Genomic DNA, 22,030 nt, shown 5'->3' with positions numbered 1-22,030 from the left:
ATTTTACCACTTTAATCATATACTTTTAAAATGATGAATGATAAGAAAGAATATATTGTGTGTGTTTGACATATGTATTATGCATTAACTTTATTATAGTATTTTATTATTTGTGTTCATTAAACTACAGTCAACCCCTGCAGCTCCCAGTGCAGGTCTTTATGGATTTTGGAAGACTGGAAAGTAAAGGTCTAGAGTAGCCTTTCTCAATCTCACCCCTGCAGATAGTCAAAAAGGTCATTGTTCTGAACCCCAGGATTGCAAGGAACCCTGGTTTGAAAATGCTGGCTAATTTAAGACATTTATTTATTTTACAGAACCTTTCATGTCATATTTCATGCTTTGTCTATAGTACATACATGTTTCAAGAGTTGGGACCAGGACCAAGCAGGCATTTATAGCTTAGAAGCGCTAGATCCCATGTCCGAATCCCACCCAGGATATTATTTGCAAGAAGTTTGTATGTTCTCCCTATGTCTACATGGGTTTCCTCTGGGTACTCCCATGTCCTCCCACATTCCAAAAACATACTGTTAGGTTAATCAGCATTCCCTCAAAAATTGTCCTTCGACTACAGTAATGACATTTAACTATGGTAGGGACATTAGATTGTGAGCTCCTTTGAGGGGCAGTTAGTGACATGACAATGGACTTTTTTAAAGCCCTAAGCTCTAGGCTAAGAGACTGACCTATTACCCCTAAAAACGTACTTTTACCCCTAGATTCCAGTTGCCTTCACAACCTTGTCCACACCATACTGGTCACATAAAGGTCTGTCTTAAAATCTGCTGTATATATATATATATATATATATATATATATATATCTGATATATATATTACCAGACAGGGAAATTCTCCTTTAAAGTGTAATTATAATCTCACTATGGGTTTTTTCCTTGAACTTTAGCTGTTTTCTCTTTTTTAACTAATTTAAAGTTTGCGGGGGTGAACATGGCCTTCTCTGTACTTTAACAATAGGCTCAGAGCCATTTGGCCAGGTGTATACTGACTCCAAGACCATTTTTAAGGTACACAGCAGGCAAATCATCCCAGAATCAAAATTTTCTAGGTTCGCAAAACATCAGTAGTACTTCCATTGTTCAGGTGCCCATCAAGCAGCATTCTTTTTTGGATGGTGGTTGGCAGGGGTGGAATTGGCACTTACAACCATCCACAAAGTCTAATGCAAAACCAGCATAGAATACAACCTGAAAGAATTACAGTCAAGTCAAAGACATGTGTCATGACAATCAGTGCAAAATGCTAAAATGATTAGAATACAGGATATAGAAAGCTCCAATAAATGTTTGATATTCAATTGGATAGAAAAAGATTTTTATTAAGTGGAAAAAATGTTACAGAGTTACAGAGCTATATCATTTCAAAAAATATTTTAGTGATTCTATTGGGCTATACAATAAATAAAGGTGACATTTGTATTCAAGGTAGCACCCCCTCCCTTCATCCCTCCTTTATTTCTCTTTCTGCCTCTCCCCCTCTTTTTTTTCTCTCTCTCCTCCACCTCTTTGTCTACTCTCCCTCTCTCTCTCCTCACCGCCCTCTCTCCCTTGTCTCCCCAATTATTTCTCTCTCTCTCCTCTTTCCGTTTTCTCCCCTTCTGTCTCTCTCTTTCTCTCTGCCTCCCTCCCTCTTCCTTCTCACTTTATTCCTTCCTCTCTCCCCTCTTCCTCTTTCCCACCCTCCCAGATTCTCTCTGCCTCCTATTCTTTCCCCACTTTCTCTCTCTTTCTCTTCTCTGTTTCCTTCTCTCCCTTCTTCCCTTCTTTTTTCCTTCCCTCCCTTTCTCCCCTCTCCCTCCCTCTCTCTCTTTCCCTCCCTCCTCTATCTCTCTCGCCCTCTCTCTCCCTACACTCTCCATAAGTCTCCCCTACTCCCAATTCTATCCCTCTCCTCACTCTCTCTCCCCTCTTACGTACAGGCCTAGGGGAGCAAATATATATATATATAAATATATATATATATATATATATATATATAAATATATACAGCCCTGGTTATAGAGATCCTATAAAAGGAGTGGCTGAATAGTTTGATAAAAGATGCTGGCCACAGCTGAAACCACTTATTTTGGTCTACCAAAGCTCTGCGTGTTGTCTTGCTCATTCTTCAGCCAGGCCACTAAATTCACATATACTCCTTGCTTCCTGCAAAAGTCAAACTCTTTGTAATCTGGTGGCAGTACTAACACAGGGTTGAAGATGTGGGCCATATCAGATGCTGTTCGTGTTTTTACTATGGCCATTCAAGCATGAATAGTACATTCTGGGAGGAGATCACATGCTACACCATACCTAACAATAGAGCCAAAAAGGAACAGTGAGTATTTGTGTGACTTGAAAATTTGACATGGGACTTTCTTAACTGAGGGCTTATAAAAGTACTAGTTTTGGTCAGCCAATATTATCATTCATGATTGTCTCCATTGGTGGTACAAGTGTACATGCTGTTTGGCAATCCACCATGGCAGATCATTAAGGACCACTAAGGACAGCTATAGTGCTGTTGAGGGGGGCACAACGGGACATCTCCTGCCTGTCTAACCCTCCTTATAGATCCAGCAAACTGCCTGTTTTGTTCATATTGATGCCCGAAACAATTACCAACAATCGTTTCCAGCAACAACTATTGTGCCAAGCTTGAGAGGTAGGTATGGAATGGATAGATGGGTGGATGGAGAGATTAGATGGATAGATAGATAGATAGATAGATAGATAGATAGATAGATAGATAGATAGATAGATAGATCGGACCAAATAAGACCAGTAGATGTCACTGTTATCTTGACTAATACTTGGAAATAAAACTCATATACAGAAAAACGTAAATATAATAAGGTTCCTTTTCCCTTTTTACAAAATCTATGGAATTGATTGTAAATGTAATTTGCCAGTAATTCTCTCCAGGACATAATTATAGCTTGCATTGAATACCGTGATAAATATACAAAGTCAAACAGCGTGCTTAATTTATAATGCCTTCAAAAGCTCTTCGTACTTCCAGGGGGTTCTTAACAATTTAACTGTTACATGAGTCTATGTGTGTTTTGGCAGAATGTGATAGTGCATCAAATACAGGTGTGAACATAGAAAACCCATGCTGATAGTGTGCCCATTGGGAATCATGCCCAAAAACCAACCTAAGATGTCTAACTCTTCACACCCTCTTAGCGGAGACTATATCTGATCCCTAAATTCCTAAAAAAAATGAATATATTTATTTTTAACAGTTGCTTTGAGTAAATTAAATCTAAAGCCCAATCTTTTCTTAGGGGACAGGAAAGGGTGGAACCTTTATCTTTTTTTTTTTGCTGTGTGTGTCCCCAATATTTATTCATCCTCTCTTTGCCCTAATGACCAATATCACTGGAAAATCCCTAAAAAGAAATTGTTCAGGTAACAACTGTCTAGGATAACTCACTTCTTCTTTCTACTACCTGCTATGTCCACAGAACCTAAAGATAATGGAAATTTACCAAATGTTCAGTTGATTACAAAAGTTAACTCAGGAAAGCCACATAGCTAAGGAAAGAAATGTTTCCAGAAAAGGGTTTACATGTTAGGTTGTTCCATAAGAATAAAAAGTTTTACTTGATTGGTGCTTGCTGGTCAGATAGTAAGAGGTAAAGTTTGTAAAGTTGTTAAAGGACAATTTCAAATGTCAAGTAATCTGAATCAGTATTTGGGAAGAAAAATGATGGGGTCAGTATTGATAAATCCATAGTCTAGGCTTTTGATTGGTTTTATCCATTCTGTACTCTATCCAAAACTAAAATAAAAGCTTTCCCTTTTCACAAGTAATGTAGCCATAAAGGAATGACACCATCAATGCAATAAAACCAGGATGAGGTGATAACCCCTATTCAGTCTATACTGAACCAAAAAATGTTTTGTCTGGAGTTTGACTTTCACAGTTACTAATACTTTTGAATTGAGACAATATTTATAGATTTTCATTCATAGCTAAATAAATATCAAATTATTTAGTCTTTCTTTGGTAATAATGTTTTCCAACTTTTAAACCTCCTCTTATTCTGTGCTGAGTTTTCTGTTCTGTATGACAACTAAGCATGCTTTAATAAATATGGCCTTAAAAATGTCATCTGCAATGACAGCTTATGAAATATAAGTTGTCATAGAACACAGCACGTAACATTTTTCCTCCAATCAATCTGAGTAGCAAAAGCAGTGAGGGAGCCACAATTTCCCACCATCACGCAGATCTTTAGTTAATTTTGTTTACAAGGTCTCATTACAGCTGTGCCAAAATGTAAAACAAATGTCAGACTGCCGAATTTATTTTCTGGTTTGTCCTACTTGTACATTCCAATTTACAATAAAACACTTCAAGTCAATGGGAATACCAGATGACATTTTATTAGTTCTATTAGTCTTTAACACCATTTGTCAATATCAGTTCATTACGTAGTCATGTTGTTTCTCCCCTACTATAAAATGGATTACCTGTAATTTATCAGTCTATAATAGGAAAAAATGCAACTCAAATGTGAACATCTATTAAAATAGGTATGATGTGTTGTGAAGTGATGATTTTCTTAATGGTACGCTCCAGTCAAAATGTACAATTAAGTACAGCCTACTAGTTCAATACCTCCATTTTTCATCTCAGCAAAGCTGCTGTACAGTAGACTCAGAATGTGCTTTTGGTCAGAAATCTTGTGATCTGAGAATCCCTGCTTGTAAAAACCAACTTGTAACTCCCCTTGTAAAAGATTAGCATAACTATATGAAATTTGAATGTTAAATTTGTCTAAAACTTTCTTTTTGCAGAGTTTTAGGCATCTGACGTAAAGCTGTGCATATTTAGTTTGCCGATTCTTTTGCCTGGATGATGATGCCAGACTCAAGTCTAGACATTGGCACTTGTTCTTACCCCTGAAGTGGAACTAAACCCAGGTAATACTCATTTACAGATAGCCAAAAAGATAATTGGTATCAGATAAGCAGACCTGAGAGGCACAAATTGCTCATTGCTCAAGAAAATCCTTGAAATATCTGAAGGAACCCCAGAATTCTACGAAACCCTGGTTGAGAAACACTGATCTAAGCGGTGTGTTGATTATTTGCTGGTGGAAGGGAGCGTTGACATAACCTTAAGTATGGGGACTGTTACCAAAGAGTGCCATGCTGTCTCATATACAGAAAGCCTGATAGGCAGACATTTTTTAAAGTGATCTAAAAGAGGCGTGTGTATAGGCTCCTGGTGACCCTTTGTAGAACATATAAGGCTAGACGAATTGGATAGCAGAGATACCAGATCTAGGTAGAACTCATTTTTTGTGTCCTATTCTAAAGATGCCCTTTAACCCCCCTGACGATGATCCCGAGTGTGGCTCAGGGGGAATTTTATGTACCAAAAACGGCAAACCGAAACCACACTCGGGGTAGCAAAAAAAAAAAATCCTACCTGCTCCCCTGATCCAGTGGCATCCTCTAGCGAACCCCAGGCCAGCTTCTGCATTGCATCCTCGGCTCGATCCATGAGATGTGTGAAGCGCTGGTGCGCTGGGGAGGCGTAGCTTGGTGGAAAATTTAAAAGCAGATTACATCACAGTAAAAAAAGTTATAAAAAATATTAAAAATTACAAATCATAAATCCAAAAGTTTATTCTATTATTGTACCCTTGTTTGGACAAATGTAAAAAAAAAATTTTTTTTTAAATAAATTATTAAATTAATTATTTTTTATAATGAAAATTTATAATTATTTAATATATTTTAATTTATGATTTGTGTTTCAAACTTATCATACCCGGGAGTTATTCCTAAGAATTACAGGCCTAAAATATTAAACAACAAATTTCCACGCAAAACAATGTACCACTTTTGACATAAAAATATGGACATGATCAGACCACCAGGGAGGTTAAACAAGGAGAGAAAGTGAGGAAATATTTTACAGCTAATTTGGGAGGATTCCCAAACTTCCCCATCTTCCATAGAAACTTATCAAAGATAATTAGATGCCATCAAATGAACAGGAAAAAAGTTCACAACTGGCCTTGGAAATGACTGTAAAAACCTGATGCTTGGGACAGAATTCAAGCAGAGTAGGGGTTGACTGCAGTTCGCCAATCAGTAGGATTGCAATTTGTCATCACCATCATCCATTCTCTAAGGCCCTGTCTGACCTTCTAATTAATGTCATCAGGGCTACAATGGCCAAAAGTGAGTGTTGCACCAACTACCTGTCCGAGTGTTGTAGTAAGTTAGTATTGCTGACTGTTGGAGTAGATAAATGTGTTTATGCCCTTTGTTTGCTGTAGGTCTTCACATACTGTTGTGGGTAAAGCTGTTTGCACAAAAACACCACACATTTAGTTCCCTTATTGCCCTATACTTCTTGTTACCCCAAAAATGTCAGGCACCCCTACAAGGGGAGTCAGAGCTTCTGCACATGGGGAGATTTGCTTTCCTTCTCAACATGGTTGAGGCACACAAAGCTCTATCCAAAACAAAAAGGCTCAGTTTACCACTCGTTTCCATTCCTGTGGTCACACTTTCATATGTCTTTGGAATTCCCCTTACAGTTTTCCTCTCATCTTCTATGTCTGGGATAGATGTTCGCTATGTTAAAACTAGCAGTTTTGCAAGCAGTTGTGTTCAGTTTTATTACTTCAAACCTTTTGCATAAATGGCCAACTTTGGATTGAATGAGTCTGCTCATTATGGGTGGTTTACCTCCATAGACCTAAATTGGTGCCACTTGTGCCACTGGTGTAAAGGTTTATAAATGTTTGCAAGTGGCTTTTGCAAGCTCTTGTTAGGTTTTTGCAGATGCTTGCAAACACTTGCAAGCCTGTTAACACTTCTGGGTGCCTAGGGTTTGACAGTAGGTGTAGTAAAAACAGTAGTAGTGGTAGTAGTAAAAGACTACTAACCTGAACTTACCCCTGAAGTGGAACTAAACCCAGTTAATACTCACCTGTCCTTATTCTGTTGTGGGGGCTACCACCTTATTTCTTCTCTTCATCTTTCTGATCTTTGGCTATCTTTGCTGGCCAGCCCAAGATAATGAAACTCCCATAGAGGTGCACATGAGATTATTCAGCCCATCCTTTTAGCTTCCCTTGCATTATCGGGATATGTGTATTTCGGAATCTAACACTGAGCTGTGAATTGAAGGGAGCAATCAAGCAGGTAAGAATGCTCATTCTAAAAGTGACATCTCCCATCCTTTAATGGGGACGCAAGCAGTAAAAAAAGAAACATAAAATGGTCGTAGCCATTTCTCATTCCATCTTCATTTGGCTGGATCCAGTCATCATCATCTTATCATCCTCATACAGTCATAGTATTTGCTGGATAGCTTTAATAGCTAACTTACACTTTTTTTAATTTGCTTCAAATTGCTCCTTAAGCCGTGGCTGCAACTCAAAACATAAAGTATGTAGGAATGGTCAAAAGGTTAATTTAATATTCAATAAATAAGAAATAAAATGAGAAATATATGTCTAATTAATAAGTAATTGAAAATTGGCCTTGTGTCAGGTACATACAACACAGCCAGAGCAGCTGCTGGTGACACTGCGATTCCTAGACATAAATGTTAGAGTTCTGATGTCTACCAGCATGTGTTTCCCAGCAGCTGGCCAAGTTTAATTAACCATCACCTGAGGCCGGCTGCTAGGAGACTATTTCATCCCAACCTGCTTTATGTTCTTAGTTTTAATAAATTACCTGTGAGCCTTCATAACCTGGACCTGAAATTTCATGATCCTGCTACCCATTTTGGCCCCATGCTTCACCTGTCTTGCCCCCTGTTACATTATGCTTTTATGTATTCATGCCTCACTTGGTTACTCTGATTCTTCTTCTCCCTTTTTTAAGATTTGTATATTGTTGGTAAGGTAATTAGTTTTTTTTAGTATTCACTTGTATTCACTGGGTTGCGTACAGATTGCTTGGATTGGTTTAAGTGTTCATAATGTATTGTATTGGTTTCCATAATAATGTGTTGTTTTCATTCAACCGTTCTTATTACTAGGGATTGGTAACTCCTATGTAAAATCTTATTAGGATTAGTTAAAAAAAATAAAAACACTAATCTAAGATCTTGGTCTTCTGGTCCATTTGTCCTGCAGTAAGATGAGAAAAAATGATTTATATATCTCTAAGTGTTTTAAGGATTGCTTCTTGTGTGGATATTTCCAACTGCACTTATTGCACTATGGCTATATTTTCTCTTTGTTCAATGGTCTCCCCTCTAATTGAGAGTTTACAGCCTGCCCCAAAAAACTAAAAGACATTTGTATGGAATAGCCTGCTTAGTGTTGCATCTTTGGACAAAGGCACTTATTAGGTTTTCTTTCCTTTGCTCCTTCCTCAACTTTGGACCCGCACATTGAACCCATAAAAAAAGTATTTAATAAAGATTTAAACTCCCAAAGCTTGTCTTTTTTGGTATATTTTCTGGTAGAAACCTGAAGCCCACCAGAGAACATGAGAAAAAGGACCTACAAGAATTCAAATGTTTTCCAGGCACGGTGGAACTTTTTTAAGGCAGTAAGGATCAGAGACCCACTGCACAGAAAACTCATTCGGGGGGGTATATGACTGGGGCCCACCAAAGTGTATTTCAGTTTCCCTGTGGGTCAGCTGGACACTGCATATACCTCGTACTGTATGTATGTTTTTTTTAACCCTACCGATGTAAGGTCATTAGAATTAAAAGTGGCTCCAGTATCCGTGCAGTGTTGGGTATCATTTTTAACATACAGCAATTTATTATTATAAACATCAGAATTACTTACATAATTTTCTAATAAACAAACAATAGACCCGTTAAAAAAAATAAAACCAAATGATAAGCGCTTCATATGGCAATACCATGTAATAATTACAGAATTACCTCCAACCCAAGTCATTGGTAAAGCTCCATCCACTTACATATCCCAGCATCTTGCTTCTTGAGCACACATTCATTACATCTTGATCTCTCGCAACAAAGAAGAAAGCAAAATGAACAGACATCAAACACAAGCTGGATTTATATCAGGACGCTGAATATTTCTTTCCTGTCTAGTGCGATTTTCATGATTAATAAAACTGTTTGGAACAAGGCAACCTGAAGTGTGGTGTAAATAAATACCAGATTTAGGAGATGCTATATCATTTATACATGCACAGTCAGCATTTCTATTTTTTATGGACTTATGTGGCCTTTATGATTGACAAATAAATGATTTATGTGGAGAGTTACATTCATCAGGAAAAATAAGCTTTCTGTACAAGCAAGCTAGAGTACAGAGTGTCCTAAAGACAATCCATAATAGAGCTGAAATCTTAAGCTTTCCTCTATTCTAAAAGCTTGCTGCTAGTTATTAATTTTTTTCCTCGGGGCAAAGCCATTATTTTATACCGTTTGTGTTCACTATAGTGCAACCTTTAACAATGTTTATATTTTTATAGAACACTGTAAGTGACAGGGATGATTGAGTTGGGTTTACCTGTGCATAATCTTTTAAAATCTGGTGCATATATATATATTTGGCAAGAAGGTTCTAAATATTCACAAATTATTGTTCAATAATTTGTTTAATAATGTTCAATAATTTACTGATAACAGCAATTTTAGACTATTGTGTGTCTCTGGACAGTGATTCTGTCTATACAACGAAAAACAGATGTGGCGCATCTTTTACATAGCACAGTCTTTATTTGTCTTATCTGGGGTTTTAGATCTGGAGGTTCTGGAATCAAAATATTAAGAAAACCTCACTGTAATTTCCAAGTCCTGTTATTTAGAGCAGCCAGGCAGGTAATCTGCCATACTTGACCTATTATGATGAAAGTCTCAAGTTGTGTGACATGATGGGCTTGCTGTAACAGGACGTTGCTCATGGTTTGATTATTAGCTGTATGGCCGTGTTGGCTGAGGGCAGCATCCCTGGAGCAAAGAAACCAGAGCATATGAATGATGGAGATAAGGGACACATTACTACAAGTTAATGGAAAATATGTTTCTATTTGATTAAATACCCTAGAAGGAGCCAGACGTGTTGAATTATGAGACCTTGAGCAAAGACCGGTAATCAGATCAATTGATATCAGTTAATAGGGTTTTTGTCACGAATGACAGGGAGGCGAGGGTAACAGGAAGGTGTATAAACTACTAGGCCTCAAATACCTAGGGAAAAGGGAATGGTCACCCCTTGCAAAACCCTAATCAAGCCCTGACTCCTAACCATATGAGCATCCCCTGAAGGTAGGGTATACTCATACCCAGAAACCTAGGCCCTGCTAGCCCTGCACAGCCCTAGCAGTAGGGTCTGGATTGAGACTGCTGGTCCCTTCCCCTATGAAGGACCCAGTGTCTCCCTGAGGCCTAGAAAACAACAAATACCTAAACAAAACACCAATACACCAAAAGAACCGCAACTTATCTTATAAGCAGAAATCAACAGGAACTCAGAATGGCAGGACACTCCAGCTCTTCACAACCCAGTAGTGAATATTAACCGCACAGCATGAAGTGTGAGGCCAGACTAAATGGAAGAGCAGTAATGAGCCCCAGCTGCACCTGATACAAGGGGAGTGGTCATTACAAACAACAACACAGCAACAAGTAAAACCAAAGAGGCTGTCAGATAATCACACATGCAGCTAGTCTGACAGATCCTCAAACTTCTGTCACGGAAGGGACCGTGACAGTTTTTTACTGAGTTTTAAATTATTGTCTGGTTTTGTCTGCCTGTCTTTTTATAAGCCTTCTGATTTACCAAAAAAGGTTGACACACATCATTAACAAGTACCTTAGGGTAGTACTGCTTTCTAGACACCCCACTTGAAGAACGTCTCTGAGATGCACATAGGTTGAGATCAGCATGGTGGAGATCCTAGTCATTGACTGTCCTACAGCCATGGGAAATATCATCCTCTTCTACACCTAGGAACCAAAAATGTGGAGAAATGTGGAACTACTACTACTAGTATTTTAAAAGATTCCTGTTGTTCTTGCTGAGGGTTTTATTTTAACCTCTGACCCTCATGTCACTTAAGGACTTGACTAGGAATGGCTACCATTTTTTCTCAGTGCCTCCTTTCATTCTTGGTCAGTAGCAAAACTTTGTCCTTGTCAGAGTAATTCCATTATCTGTGTGTAACCAGCACTGAAACCATGCAGACACCATCAGGTTGGAGATCAGTCTACCATTGCTCACTTCCCAAAGAACCATTAGCAGTCTTTGTGGGGTTTCCATAGGGTTCTATGGAAACATGGGTGAGAATGGACAATCTAGGCCTAAGAACTACAATCATTACTATTGATGTAATTGATTGAGTTTTACCAAAGGACACATAGAAAAAAGTAAAACAGGTGTAAGATAGAAATATTTGACAGAATTTTATCACAAGTAAATGTTTTTTTTTTTTTCTGTGAGTTTTCTATTCAAGTAGTTGAAAACAGACTTAATGTTTAGAATTAATTATTGCTCAGGCCAGGGAGGTTAGCTTGTTGTATCTGAAGAAAATCTAAAAAAAGATGAAGTCTTGAAAGGAAACATATATGAAATGTTTTAGATGAATTTCAACAACTGTGTAAAAGGGTATATACCCTTATGGTAAAAATCTAAGCATATCATGGTGTGTGTTCCAGCAGACTTCTATTTCAGGACTTAAAGAGAGGTCCTTAGAACAATAATTATTATATATATATATATATATATATATATATAATAAATTCTTAAATCAACAAGAACATCAGCAATCCCAAGTTAACCAAGACCTTGGGGTAACGACAATTATTGTATATTCGTTACTGGAATACAAAGCATTGTCACATTGGCCCTGATTTATTAAAGCTCTCCAAGTGTGGAGAGAATACACTTTTATCAGTGAAGCTGGGTGATCCAGCATACCTGAAATGGATCTGGTCCAGGATTGAAAACATTTGCTAACAGATAGCTCATGACTTTTAGGAAACCCATTCCAGATTTGCTGGATTACCCAGCTTCACTGATGAAAGTGTATTCTCTCCAGCCTTGGAGAACTTTAATAAATCAGAGCTATTGTCTTTTAGTAGATGGACCTTTCTCTAAAGTTAGTTGGCCCTGTTCATTTTTTTTCAAGCAGCTAGCATCCACTCGTAATATTAGATTAAGGTGAGCTGGAACAATGGTGTTAGGGGGTACAAAATTTTATATACTGAACCTTATGAGTTATTAATGTTAGTTTGAAGGTTAAATTTTTACCTGTCATGCTGATAATCTTATTTCATTATTTTCACACCGTCCCCCACTTTTCTTATAATGGTTAATGGGTACACAAAATAGATAATGGGCACACAAAATATGTGAGGATAACTAGTCAATTATCTGACAGTTGGAAGAGCTAAAATGGAGGATTCATGTGATGAGGTCAGTTGGATGTGGTGCTTACAGCCCAACTTTGGGATCCCCTGATGGCTGTGTCCCTCACGCTAGCTGATGATGTAGGATTACCTTGGATGCTAGGATTTGTTCATGTGTTCCCCCCTTTTTCAGAGCCTAATCTAAGAACCAGAATTTTATTATATGTCGTTTTAAGTCAGTGTCTAATTATATTATACGTTTATGGAATTCTTTTATTTACCTATGTCAGTATCTAATCATAATAGAAATTTAAGACAATTATTTCTTTACCTATCCAATTGTTTGTAGCTAATTATCTATTATTATTGATAGTGTTTCCTTTTTACAGACAGATTTGCAATGTTGTCTTGTAACTTGTAGAAAAACTAAAATAACAGCTGAAATGAGTTTTAGTTGGTATGGGCATCGCCTGTACCCTCCTCCATTTTTATTTAATAACGCTAATTGCCTTTGGGTTTAATTATATATTATGTACATCAGAACATTTGCTGTGAATAAGTTTTTCTGTCTGGTCTTTGGTACACTGAAAAATATGTAACATTTATCAGGGATTTAGTTGTGTCGGTGCCATCCACTTGTAAATTATTCCCTTTCATCTCAGAACTTTTTTGATCCTCAAATGGACAATTTTCACTTTTATCCTTTAAGAGAGTTGTTGGTGGAGGCGTTTAAGAACATGTAAAGAGGAAGAAATATATTTAAATTTCACATAATTGACTCCATTTAAAGTGAAACACTTTATTCCCTGTGAAATTATTATTCTTAGTACAGATCTGTGGTATTTAATTAACATTACATATATGTGGTATATTCAAAGAGAGGAAAGAAAACATTTCTAAAATGATTAATAAATCATCCTAACACGACTCAATCAGTTCTTGTCAACAGGGAAAATTTACAGCAAGCACAGATATGAGACCAATAACCCATTTAAAAAAAAAAAAAAACATAGATAATAGTGGGCAACGATGTCTATGACTTCCCTGGGTAATGCAACCATTGGTGGAGAGATGGGGGTTGGTATGTCCCAGCAGCTCAGATATGTACTGGCCATATACATTGTCACTTGACACACTTTAGGCTATTTGGTGGTGTTTTTCACAGTCAAGTGGTTAATAGAAGATTTTGTGGATCTGTTTATTATTCTTTTTTTCATGATTTTTAAATGTATTGGTAATGAATATTAACTTTAACCGACTCAACCTATAGTGTATACTTGGGACAATCTTCGCTGCCATACTGTGTGAATCTCTCATGCCACAACCTTTTGGGGGGATATTACCATCAATGATTGATCAATTAGTGGGTAATTATATATATTATATATATTTTTGATGTGTATAATAAAGAAGATGCAATGATCTATGTTTACATTTTTTATGTGTATATGGGTTTGATCTATTGTATGTACTTTTTAAAGATCTCATTTAATTCCTGAGGAGGTGGACCCAATCTATAATCAAACTGGCCTTTGTTATTTTTAATGTGTTTTATGTTGTATACATGTTTGATAATCATATATATATAGATGTCGAAGTACAAAAAATATTGTGTTTTTAATTGTTTGAACTGATTTGTTAGTTAACTCTTCTGTTGTGCCTTGCCTTAAGAGTCCCATTGTTCTTTCTTTTTTGGTTGATGTTATCCTACATTTTATGGGAACTTGCACTGGAACACAGTAAAAGACTTTATGGTAGTTATTACTGTTGCTTTTGATTTTTTACTATTGTACAAGTCAATGAAAAGGTTAGCTACAACAATTGTATTTCTGTATCTCTCATTTAAAAAAGACAAGTTTCTGTTGGGTAGAAAAGACAAAGAGTGAAAAAACTGTCTACATGCTTTTTTTAGCTAAAGTGTTTTTTTTTTTAAATGAGCCAATACTCATGAATTTAACTTTATATGAATAGTTTAATATTGAATTAAATTTAGGTATAAATCGAATTCAAAATTGTCCTTCCAATAGAAATAATGGTCTGTGGCTCCTCCCTGTCAATGATGTGCCGCCGTGATGGCAGTTCCCAGGCTACTTTTTACTTTGCATAATGGGAAGGCCAAATCCCTGCACAAGTGACAAAAGCCTCCCAAAACACATGAGAACTCATAACATCAGCACTAGAAATATTTCAATAGGCAGCGCACACACACTTCATCACATTGGGGGTGATTTACTAAAGGATTTTAATCTGTTCACATAGCAAACTGAATTATCCTGTTGCAAGTGATTGTTCCCCTAGCTTTGTAAAATAAATGAAGCTCTGCTGCATTCAACTATTCAATCATGCTCGGGAAAAATCATGTTTTTTTTTAGATTTCCTTGCAAGTGATGAGGTATCTATTGCAAAGTGAGACATCACCACATCCACTAAGCTAAGTGAATTATCACTTGTAGGGTGATAATTCACCTTGGTAAGTGAACAGTCTAAATTCCTTTAGTAAACCCCCCCCCCCCCAACGTGTTGTTTTCTCGGGACAGATTTATAATTTTTGCTCCCCTAGGACAGCTGGCTTTTGCTGACCCCCCCCCCCCCAAAAAAAAAAAAAAGCCTATGAAGCAAACAATACACCATGGAACAATTTTACAAGAATAAAATAGAGCAAGGAAGAAGGGAATGAGAGGGAGGGGGAGAGGAATAGGGATGGGGGGGTGGAAGGAGAGAGGGGGAAAAATGGGAAGAAAAAAGGGAGAATTGAGGAAAGGGGGAGAAGTAAGAAAGGAGAGAGCAGAGAGGGGATGGTGTGGAAAAGGAGAGCAATTGGGATGGAGTGGAGGGAGCGCATGAAGGGGAGCAAAAAAGAGACATACAAGTTAAAGGGGGGGGGGGGGGTAAAGTGAGAAAGTGGGAGGAAGAGGGGGTGAGGGGAGAGAAAAGGAAAGAAAGAGGAGACATATAGGGAGGGAGAAGTGGAAAGATGACAGAGAAAGGAGGGAGAGAGGGGGAGAGAGAAAAGAGGGGAGAGACGGGAATAGAGGAGAAGGGAAAGGCAGAGTAGAGAATTAAAGAGAGGGAAAAACCTGAGAGTGGAGAGAAGGAGGAAGGAGAGAGAAGAGAGAGGGAGATGAAGAGAGAAAGAAAAAAGGGAGAATGTAGAGAGACAGAGAGAGGGCAAGGAGGTAAGGGGAGAGTGGGGACAGAGGGAGAAGGGGAAGAGAGAGAGGGAGGAAGGGAGGAGAGAGAAATGGCATAGAGAAAAGGAGGGAGAAGAGAGAGAGAAGGATGGAGAAAGTGAAAAGGAAAATCTCAAGGTAAAAGTCCACTATGTAATGATGTCTATTTTGAAAATCTGCAACAAATATAATATTTTATAATATTTCAATATTTTTAATATTAAAAAAAAAAACTTTTAAATAAATTTTTGCAAACTGCACGCTTTTCAACGTGTGAGGGCTAGAGGAGAAAAAGTGCAATTTCGCTTGCAAATCCACTGTAATAGTGTGCAGGAAAATAACGACCCAAAATAATCATTTTTCATGAGTGTTATGTAAACATTTCATTAAGTGTAGAGGTTTAGTTTTGTTCTTCAATAACTGGCAATCTGGCAATAACAATAGAGGGAAGATGCACAGCAGGAATATTACATGGCTCACATCTGTCTTCTCTTATTAACATGAAATGACTTGCATGTCCTTTTCATGACCTGTAGAAAATCTAACAAAGCCTAATGCATGGGTATGCAATTACAGAACATGCTGCTTTCTATTGCCAGTATCACTACCTGCAATGCTGGACCAGGAATCTTTTATGTGACGTAAGAACATAAAGGACCCTCCCACATTTTGGGAGAAGATGAAAGGGGTGGGGAGCACTGGGTGCGCAGGAAATAGGATAAATATGTTATAACGCTTTAGCTTTAACAACACTAAAGCCATTTATAGAATGTAAGTGAGGGACTGAAGTTGAGCTTTCAAGAAAAAGCCTGGTTGTTGGGCTGGTACAGAACAAATATGCAGATGCTTGTAATGGGGGGGAAATGTCTCGAAAAGTATTGAAGCCAGAGATGGGCGCACAGTTTTTAGAAAAAGTGCTCAGAAATCGTGATGAATATTGAAAGGGTTTTGTTATGTTAGAATAGATATTTTGCCTTTAAATCAAATGAATGAAATGGCATTCAACGGAAATAGCTAGTTATCATAAAAGCATTCATGTCTATCCCTGTCCTTACCCTAGTGAACACATTAACCATTCTGAATGGAAACCAATTATAGGAGAGTAAACAGTTTACAGTAACAAAGATTTCCAGAGAAAACTATACAAACCCAGAACAGACATACAAATTTCACAAAAAAAAAAATTAGAGAGAAAGAGATAAGCATCTCTATGATAGCGATGTATGAAAACAGTGCTAACGTCTGAGTTGCTTATTGTAGGTAACCAGAGTTCACCCATTTTCTGCACAGCAAAAATGACTATTAAGCTTATAACTTCAGGCATTAAGAAATGTTCTTGTTAGCATTATATTTATTAATTAGATTCTAGATGGTAATGGGCTATTCATGATACTCGTTCAGCAATTTATGCTTATCAGCTTGGCACTTTTGGCAAGTAGGCATAAAATTTTTTGTAAAAATGACCTAACATTTCTATTTTTAAATGAATGTATGCCTTTCCAAAATTGATCCCTTTACTCTAACCTTACAGGACAAATCTACTGCCTGAACCCCTCCCTCACTACCACCAGTACAAATTCTCTTCTCCTCACTCTGGGTTCCACTGGGGTTATAGGAGTGTTGCAGACTTGTCTTAAGGGATGCCAGGGATGTAATATTCTATATACCATGTTCCCTGGGAATGGGTGTAGCTTTCCGGCATCATTGTTGTAAGGCCAGACCTGCTTTGAGATTGAGCAAACCTGCGTGCCTCCCGGCAGCTGGCACCAGCGGCCTGGTCACTTACACCACAGCTCTGGTGCTTAAAGCTGTCAGCAGTGACCAGTACTGGTACCAATTCTCATGCTTCTAAAAGGCATGCATGTCACCCATTTTTTCATTTTATCACAATTTTTTAATGTTATCACCTGCGTGGTGCGTGTTTGCACCGCTCCGTCAGAAGCCGGAATAAGAAGAACAAAGATGGCTCCACGGGGATCTGAGGAAGTAAAGATGAGTGAGTTTTTTTTTCTAGTTTTACTTTCATTTTAAATCTCAGATTACTGGTTGGGTAGGTCATTCCCTAACTTGAATGGGTAGAATTAAATTAATTAAAAGACTATGCTTCCTAAAATACTTTTTTCGTACACTTCCTACCCCTGTTCTCTGCAGAATATAGCTAGCTCTTATATTTGGAATAACAAAAAGTCCAGGCTCTCTAAGGGGACAATGTTTGCTCACAAGAGCCAAGGGGGTCTAGGAATTGCAAATTTTCAGAAATATTATTTTGCAGGCAACACTTATCATCACTTATTATCAGTTCTCTATTCACTGGTTCTTCTGCCCCGCTATGGGTTACACTGGAGTCTGATCCTTACACACCTATAGCTATTTCTGCTATTCAACAATATATCACATAATATTAAAGCCCAAACAAAACCTTGAAACCACCTACTAACTGTCTCTTTTCTGCAGAATACTCCAAGTATTTTGATTCCCCCTCTCATACACTACACGTCTTGACAGATAACACATGTTTATGAGGTCATCCATTTTTATGGTGAATCCTCTTATATTTAGGCATATGGCCCTTTCTTTGGGAATTTTGACAGTATTGCAGAGTTTAGTAATTTATACAGAATTCACTTTACATATGTCAAACCTGTACCTTGCAATTATCATTGAAGGATCTGGATAGTGCACTATTCGCTTTCTTTTTAGAATCAGTCTATAAGACTGGAATGATTGAGAAGTATTAATGTTGTAATTGTATTTTGACAGTTTTACAGCACAGTTTCAAAGTTAAACATGGAGTATATGTATTGTAGTTACTTTGGTATTTCTGTGTAAATGTGAAATATTCCTAACTTTATTGACAAATAGAATACTGCAATATTTACTAATAGTTACTTAGCCTAAAATTAATTATATAATTGCAATACCAAATGAAAAAAATAATCATTAAAATATCCCAAAGGGAGGCATTATGTCCTTTCCCTTCAACAATCGCACAAATTTACTATACTCACCCCTTTTGAAAGCATTTGTGCCACCCGTCCTTATGCCAAAGGTCTTATTTCCTCCATTTATCACCTCCTCCATGTGTTTGCACAGGGGGCTTCTGGTTAATTTGCCTATATGGGCACCTGGGAAGCCATTTTGGGCCATGCTCTAGACAGAGATGGATGGTCCAAGCTCTGGGAGGTAGCCAATAAAAGCTCCATATGCACACTTTACAAAGAAAACTTGTACAAAAATTTGTTCCGGTGGTATCACACGCCAGATATGCTGCACAGGCTGTTCCCAGCTGCAGATCCTCTGTGCTGGGGATGTGGATCCCAGCGTGGGACACTGGAGCACATTTTTTGGTTATGTCCAACAATTTATACCTATTGGGTTAGGGTTAATAAGCTAATTGCAGCAGTCACCCAGCAGCGGTTCTCCCTTGACCCATTCCACCATCTACTGGGACTGCCCCTTGCGGGCCCCCCCAAACCCACATCACCCCCACACCCACATAAGCTTATCACACATATTTTGGTAGCGGCCCATACTTTAATCCCAGCCAAGTGGAAATCCACACAGCCCCCCCCCTATGGAGGACTTACATGCTCATGTCCAGGAGGTCCGTTTGATGGAATATCTTACCGATCTCCTCAAAAATATTGTTGCTAAGTTTGAGCAGGTCTCCCCTCCTATTGTCCTGTTTACACCCTACCTGTTTGTTTTTATTTTTTTTAATGTTTTGTGTATACTGTACATTCATCTTTTACGTTCTCACCATATGGGATTATACTGTTTGGTTTACATTTTGCTGCTATTTTTTAAATATGTTATTTGTATATTCCTTTTTGATGCACTGTTAATTATCCGGTATACTGTACACTATGTTTATGTTTATATCTTGTCCTTTCTATGTTTTTTCTGTTATTGTTCATGAAAATTCCTAATAAAAATCCAGTTTCAAAAATATCCTAAAGGAAACCCTTGAGAATAGGAAAATGTGACTTTACATTGTTGGTTTAATATAAGCATGCAAGATTGGAACTTTTACTAGACTTTCATGCTAATTGCAAGTCAGTGATTCACTTGAATTAAGATCACAACCCTGCAGCTTCTATATTTCTATCTTCACAGATTTTCTTTATGAATAATTAAAATGTCAACGAATCTCCTCAGTTAAGTCTGTCAGCCATTCTTATTGACACTAATGCATTTTCCGATGAAGGTCAGCAAATATACCATGACCTACCAATTGACTAATCGGCTGGCAAATTTGATCAATTCACATTACAAAGGTAAATTAATTCATTTGACAAGCAATAACAATATGCCAAATCAGCAAAAAACTCTGTTGCCGAATTTTTAGATTGCAAAAAACATCTCTAGTTAATGTAATGCTTTTCATTTTAAATAATTAATTCATTTTAAAGGTGATCAGAGACATAAGTGTTTGCATTTAGCTTTCATTTATTTGAAGAGTGCCCCAGGGTAGCGGACACCCAATGTAGACTTATATAGCAATACCAACTGTAATGTGCAAACTTTCTGTTGGAACAAGAGGAGATAATAGAGAATGTACATTGGAGGAACTGGATGTAACACTGGGGATCATCAAAAATATGCTGTATGGACATACAGGTCCCACAGAAAAGTTCTGGGGGAGCAGATAAGTGTATGGAAATCAGATTTCATGAAAGGGGTGTCAGGGCTACGGAAAATGAATTCTAATAAAAGAATGAACTTGATATATATGACTACCTTATGGCTATCCAATAGGGCCTTAAATTACAAGATGGGTTGAGTGTTTGTGGGAAAAACCAGAAATGGGATGGCACCCATGGAATCCAATCCCTCAAAGGACACTTACCATTTTTGTTATGTGTACATTTTTGATATATGGTAGAAAAATGGAGTGCTTGGAAGAAATCCATACAAATATGAGAACATACAAACTATAACTAAATAAAAATAGTGTTCTGGCTGTGATTTTCACTTGGACCCTACTGCTGCAAGGCTAGCTACATCCAATGCTACCCAATGCCCCTGATTCATCAATAAAATCCGCGCTCGCTGGAAGCGTGAAAGTACGTGCGGCCATCGATCGCGGATTATCGCGGTCCGGACTCGAGTGTGAGCGTACACTCGCCTCACTGCCAGCCGGATTCCAGCCTTCACAATAGGGAGCGCGAATCTGCCAATTAAGGCGATTGGATTTCAGCTGCGCGATTAAGGAGGATCTCTAAAGCTCAATGGTGAGATCATAGCAATTAATTAGCGCCGCCAGTGTAAAGCTGCCGGAGATGCGCGGCTCCGGCCGCGATCTTTTTCAGTTGCTGAATAGCGCGATCGCGTACGATTTCGGATCGCGAATACGAATGCGCGACCGATAATCCGATTCTGCTTGATGAATCAGGGGCAATGTATTGGTTTAGGGACTTTTTGGTATGTGAAGTTATATGTTTTATTGCCTCTTAGGTCAAGTTTACATGTTCCAATTCCCCAGTATTTAAATGTCCATATTAGAAATTTCCATACATTCATATCGGTTCATTAACACCAGGGCCTTTTTGGGTGGTACTTTTTTGAGTGTTAAAGAAAACTCACTTTTACTTGTTTTAAATATTTATGGATTCTTCTAAATTTATAAAAGCTTATAAACATTTTCATTGAAAAAAAAGTGCTTATATAAGCTTTGAGTCCTAAAAACAACTACAAAGGCCAATTTCCTATTCAATGTGATAACAATAATATTTAACATAGAAGGTACTTTATTACTTTATCATTTATTTAAAGGATATGTACTTTAGATTTCCATGTATCTGAAATGCAAGCTTTGGTGCATAGACAAAAATATCGTACAATTGTGAAAGTGACAACCAAATTTATGACCATATTTTTTAGCCTTCTAAATACTTTTGGAAATCTGTACTTTCCCTGGAAATCAAGGACTTTGGAAGCTGTGTTTATGTGGTGTATAGCATGAGCATCACAGCATGTTAATTCTGCAGAGTCATTATACATAAGGAAAGAGGCTTATACAAGCATTTTTGTATTACCCTGAATGATGTGCACAGTGTGGTCATGCCAGAAAATAATGCTGTATGCAATGATTATATTTCTTTGTGACTTGTTCATTTTAATTGAGCTCCTGCTGGAGTTAAAACAATAGCACATCACAGATGAGCTAATTGGTGCTGTTTACATACAAATGAACACCCACACACAGAGGACATGACCATCTCCAGGGTTTCAATGTTATCTGCAAGATAAATTATTAAATGAAATTATTCTGCTTGTTTGGTCAGTTTAATTTCTTGTTCTATATAAATATCAGTTTATTACAGATTGTCAGCATGTGGTTTCTTCTTAATGGATTTCTCCCACACAGGTATGTATTTGTTTGTTTTTCTTCATAGATATGGGTCCAGCAGCAGCCTCTGGGAGGCATTGTCTTGGTAAAGTAGTATTTTATTAGCCTTCTGATATGTACACACATGATTTTTGCAGCTGGAAATGATCTTTCATGATTCAGTTTTCGTTTCCAGTGAC

Source organism: Pyxicephalus adspersus, chromosome 7 (genome assembly GCF_032062135.1).
Source record: "Pyxicephalus adspersus chromosome 7, UCB_Pads_2.0, whole genome shotgun sequence".
Taxonomy (NCBI): Eukaryota; Metazoa; Chordata; class Amphibia; order Anura; family Pyxicephalidae; genus Pyxicephalus; species Pyxicephalus adspersus.
The sequence above is the reverse complement of the archived record's forward strand: the minus strand, read 5'-3'. Positions refer to the sequence as shown.